Source organism: Gadus morhua, chromosome 14, assembly GCF_902167405.1.
Source record: "Gadus morhua chromosome 14, gadMor3.0, whole genome shotgun sequence".
Taxonomy (NCBI): domain Eukaryota; kingdom Metazoa; phylum Chordata; class Actinopteri; order Gadiformes; family Gadidae; genus Gadus; species Gadus morhua.
This window is the reverse complement of record NC_044061.1, coordinates 6,433,087-6,439,173: the sequence shown is the minus strand read 5'-3', so window position 1 is coordinate 6,439,173 and position 6,087 is coordinate 6,433,087.

Here is a 6,087-nt window from a genome sequence, read left to right as displayed (position 1 = left end):
TTGTGCCCATGGTAAAGTGTGCACAATTCTAGCACTGGCCGTGTTTGAATTGTTTAACTTTTTTCATTCCCTGTTCCCTAAATTAGTTGTTCCCAACATTTTCTGTCTCATGACCGCAACATTGCGAGAGTGTTAATACAGGACCTTTACTCAAACCTTTTGCAATTTTTGAAAAATGACCATATGCATACCAAGTTTTGTCCTGACCAACAGGTTGGTAAAGACTGCCCTACATAGGGAACACTATATATTTTTAGGAAACAAGTATGGCAGGACAATTTTGGACACTAATTATACGCCGGAAATCTATCGGCATGCCAGGATTGGTCACATAAAGAAGCAAACATGAAAAAGAGTCTCCCATTGGTTATGGCATTAATGGTAAGGAGGCCATGTTCGCATTTTCACATGTTATGTGCTTAGTGTGATATATATAAGCTGCTTATTATCCTGAATATATTTGGAATCTAAATGTAAATGTAAATGGACTGCATTTATATACTGTAGCGCTTTTCTAACCATTGGCCACCCAAAGCGCTTTACAATATTGCCTCACATTTACCATTCACTCACACATTCACACACCGAAGGCGGAGTCAAGCATGCAAGGCGACAGCCAGCTCGTCGGGAGCAGTTAGGGTTAGGTGCCTTGCTCAAGGACACCTCGACACTCAGCTAGGAGGAGCCGGGGATCGAAGCAACAACCATCAGGTTACCAGCCAACCCGCTCTACCTCCCGAGCTACTGGAAGAATGCCAAACGTTATTCTTTTGATTCATTTAGGCACATTGATTGATTGATTGATTGATTTGAAATCATTATGTATCACATTACAACATTGTAAAAAAGGAAAAGGGCCTCCACAGTGTCTTACTTTGAAAATTGTTGTCTCATTTACTCATACAAATAGCCTACAAACCAAAGGTAATCTCAATTTGGTCTATTGAACAGGCAAAGGCATCTGTTTGCCCGAGCATATTAGCACACATCATTAAACCAAACAAGGTTTTCTCTTCCTGATGTGTACTGCATACAGAATAACTAATCTGCACCCATCAGCATTAGAAATGATTCAAAAGATTAGTGCCGAGTCACCATTACCTCAAAGCGTTATACCTCATTACAATGTGTTGTTTTTTCATTATGCTGATACGACTCAAAGACAGGACAGGATTGACTTTATTAACTTTTAATCCAGGCTGGGAACGACAAAATAAAACATTTTATGCAACACTATTGTCTCATAGAACACAACGCCCATACCTGGGCAAAACACTGCAGACTCAACCCTCTAGCCAGAGTCACGTGGAGGCTTGCTTACCATGAAAAACATGAAAACCTCTTCCACTGCCACAACCCGGAGATAATGGACACATGTCTCTAAACCACTCATAAAGAGGAAGGGCAAGTGGGGGGAGGCCGGATTTGCAGGCCTGCTATCTCGACCAGCGAGGAACGCATTGGAGATGCAGGCTAGAGGAGACTCTGTTGGCTTAGCCGCAGCCCTGGAGGAAGTCTGGCTAATGGGACCAATTCTAACAGACTTGGGGAAATATCTTGGAAGGCAAGCTTGGTTACATGAGAAATGGACCTTGCCTTGTCCATTAATCCCATCTGTTTAGCATTTGGGTAAGATAATGGAAAGTTATATCATTTCCCCTAGTATAACTAGAATATTTTTGTCTTGGTGGCTCTGGAAGGGCTCGCATTTTTGAACATCGCATTGGTTGGATCAAGAGCTTTACAAGGGCACGCTGGGTTATGCACATGGCTGCTGCTTCAGCCAAGCACTTGGCATTTCCCTTCCCTTCTCCCCACCACTCTCCTGCTTGTGTCAAGACACACTAATGACCACACTTGGTTCCTGCAAAGGGGATTTTTTTTTATAATGAAACAAATGTAGATATCAGATCACGACCTTGCCAACGTCAAACTTCATGAATCTAATTAAAGCATGCCTCTTACATTGATGCTCAGCAAGTTATTTAAATGTGAAATCTGACATGGATATTGTCTAGTGCATGCAAATATTGTGTGCATTTTTGGAGCGCAGTTATTGCCATCTTCCATCTCATTTGTCGAGTTTGTAGGCAGGCTCAAAATAAATGAAAAATTGTAATGCAGTAAAATGCTATATATAGGCAATGTTGCCAGTGTGCCAATTGTGCTGAAAGCTGTGCCTGTAGCAACAGCTTTTCCCCTTTCGCAACAGTGGCCAATTTAACCGAATATATGACAAAGGTAGAGTCAAAGGAAGGATTAGGGAGCTGACGTGTCAGAGAAGGTGTCCTCTTGGTCAACGTGTCACAGGATGTATCTGGATTCAAGTCTGAAAAGCCAGCCATCACAGAGGGCTGGCGGATAGCTGAAACCAGAGAAGACTCTGAGCCGTTGCATAACTCAGTGGTAAGTGACTGAGGGCGGGCAGAGTTGAGATGGTGTGGAGTTCAGATCTGATGGTGAACGGCTGGCCAGGTCTCATGGTCTTTGTTTTATTTTATATATCTCTCTCTATCACCTACCTATATCTATAGTTTACTATCCTCTGTCTCTTTTCAATTTCTCTTGGTCTTTCTTTCTCTTTCTCTGACTAACTCTATCCTCTCTCTAGCTCTCTTTACCTCTTACGCTATTTCTATCCTGTCTTTTTCATGATCTCTCCTGGTCCTTACTTCCATCCCCCTGTCCCTCTCGCCCATGTCCCCAACCCCTTGTCCATCTCTCTCCTTCCCCCCATCACATTTTCTCTCTTTACCCTCGTCCATCTCCCTCTCTCCTCTATCTCCCCCCCTTCCGTCTCTCCCTCCTCGCCCCTTCCCCCCCCCTCCCTCAATCTCCCCCCTTCCCTCTCTCTCTCCCCCTCCTTTTCCTCTCTTTGTGTAACAGGTCATGGCTTATTTTTACCTCTGGCCCTAAGGGTTATGAATGATGTGCGTGGTGTGCAGAGAGATCGCTTTGGCTTGCCCTGTCTTGGTATTTAGTCGGGTCTGAGCATTAGCACAGTGCCCAGGGGAACACCCCTATCTGGAGGGTTATATTGTTGCAAGATCATGCACAGCCAAGAAGCGTCCCAGGTTGGATGGAGATCCCAGTGTAACACACAATGACTGGGTGTTCTCTCTGGGCGTCATGCCAAGGTCACCACAGACAAGTGCAAAATCCCAGCTCAAATATCTTCTTGCAAGAACAGACAGACTTGCTGGCCGGCACATTGCAAAAAACATTCCAATTGCCAATTCCATCACCGCTTTAAAAAAACAACAACCTTGGATTATTCCTTTGTTTGACACTTGTTATACCTGAAGTAAATGCTAGCTATGTTAATATGCAATTGACGCAATCGATTGTGAGCCCATTCTAAAACATGCATTTATTAGCAAAACAAAGAGGAGAGACACAATTTTCAGTTTCGTAAAATTAAGTGTGAGGCCAATTCTATGTCGGCCTCACTCAAAGCAACTGTGCAACCCTCTAAGTTGAACTGTTATTTTTTGGGACTCAGTGTCCTTAGATAATGTTCAGGAAGATGTTGTGCCATTTACATCCATGTTCAGACATCTGGAAATCTGCTAAAAGTCCCTCCATTTCCCAGTGGTTAAGAGATCTGTTCTTTATTAAACCTGAGAAAATATAATGCTATTTATTTCAGAAATGCTATTTCATACTTCACTGGACTACAGGTACTAGCTGTCTAAAGATATGTTGTGGATGTAAGCAATAATATATTCCTAATGCCAATGTTGGGTTTGGATAGGTGTGTGTGGGGGGAGGGGGGGGGGGGGGCTTGTGTGTATTGAGCTGTATTTTATTCTTTTCTTTTCTTACAATTCCATGTGGAATTTTGCTTATTCATAAATGTAAAATTGCGGACTGCACTTTAATCTTTGTGACATTGTTATTCCTGCTCTTCGCTCAATAAAATATCTGCCCTCCTTGTATGCAAATAAAATGCTTAGCCTTCAGCATTCGAAAGTAACCTTTATGCAAAAAAAATATGTTGACAGTGAACTCCCAAAGAATACTGCGACAAGTCAACCATACAAATGTACTTCTATTATTCAGTGAGGAGTGATTGTAGGACTCTGTTTGGATTTCTGGTGGTTGCACATTGTCTCTTTGGTTGTTGGTGTGTGCCTGTGTGCATTTGTTTTTGCATGCATATCCACAATCTGATATCCCCCTGAAATTCCTGTTAAGCCAGCCATCGTCGCAATCTTCATCCTCACCATCCTCTCTCTGTTCATGTCCTTGTGGTCGAGTAGATACATTCCAATGCTTTCTTTCAACACACGATATTCGCACTAATTCACCCATACTTAATTCCCACTAAATCTGCTTTTCATCAGTATTGGCCTTTGTCTTTGCATCTGCTTGTGATCAAAGTTGCCAAAAGGGTGCCAGTGGGAGCCAGGTACTTAGGAGCTAAAGCCACAGTAGAACAAGACTTATTTTGGGGATTTAATTCACAAAAAGTCAAAGACTCAAATGAAATGTTCTATCTTATTGATACAGTGCTGAAAGTACATTTGATCAACAGCAAAAAGAGCTTTTCACACTTTACAATAGGGGTACATTAATTGACCATAAATGCACCTAATGTTAATTAGAAGCATTCTGTAACAATTAACTAACAGTAAATTAACAGGTAAGTTAATCATTCACATTGAGTTCATGTTTACTCATGGGTTCCATATCAAATAAGGAAATGGTGTTCATGTTATCTAATACATATGTATAAATGTAATAGCCTTTACCCTTAGGCTACCCTTAAATTATTTCACCCTCATTGTGAAGTGTTAACAAAAATATAAGATCCGGCATCCTGCATAGTGCCAAGCTGGAACAGCCACAGGACTTAAATTGAATATGGATGTATTCAAGCAAGCCATATCAATTATACAAAACAACCCATGCTCCTTTGAAACAGAGAATCTGTCAATCTATCAGGAATGGAAAGCCACAGCCTACCAACACACAATTTAAGACCGTTTACCAAAATTAAATATTACATGAATCAGAAGACAAAAAGTTCCATTTCAATTCATATTCCCTCTCTCAGAACCTTGAGCGTGTGGTTGGAGACATAAACTTGAGTAAATAACAGAGCTGCACGCAGGTAATCCTGTGTTATTTTTTTTATCTCCAAGGATACCATGTCTCCAACCTTGGATGATTAATCACATGTGGGCACATAGTAAAGACACACATGGACAAACACACCGAAGGCCAAAGCACAGCTAACACATGCTAACATGTAGCTTACGGTATCATGTCACAGCCATCTTTTCTTAGAAGTAGTACAACCATTAGGCTGGCCAATGAAACCAGGCCATAGCTGTGAACTTATTGTACTTAAAGCCATGCCCTGACAAGAGATATCTGTCCAAGAAATAAATGTAATAGGGGGGAGAAATATTCAAAGTAAAATAAATGATTGTACTCCCACACAGGCTATTTCCCATTGTTCGTTTCCAGGAGAGAACCCCACGAGGGTTAAGATATTCAAAAACAATGTGTGGGCTGCTTTTTATGTCGCTCTTAATTGTTGCCTACCGCTGTGGTTGAAGTAAAAGATGCAAAGTGTTTTCTTTGCCAACAGTCCCAAGCGGCGACGAGCTGTAAGTTACTTATTCTTTTCTTCTTTTCTTATTCATGTTTAAAACACCCTTCAAAAAGTTTGTAGGTGCAAATAGATTAGTGAACTGCTCAATTGGGTAACACATCCAGTGTTGCTGGACCTTGCCCTCATTGATTCGCACAATTTATACAATTATACTGAACAGTTTCCGATGAGCCGTTTTAATTGGAGAGGACATTGTAAAATAAGGTACGTAATGAAGACACATAAATGTACATTAATTATGCATTCTACTGACAACAGATAATATTGCTTTAATTGTTGCCACCATGGAAACATTGAAAAGAAAATAGATCATTGGCATAATAAACTGAGTCTCTCAGTCTTTTCAGTTGCATTGAAATGATATTGGATTTATTGATTTATTTCTAAAAGTGTTTTTCTTCACAGTGAACAGGCCAGAACATGGTGGCGGTGCTTCAGCTAACCTTTGAAACTCGTCACTGGTG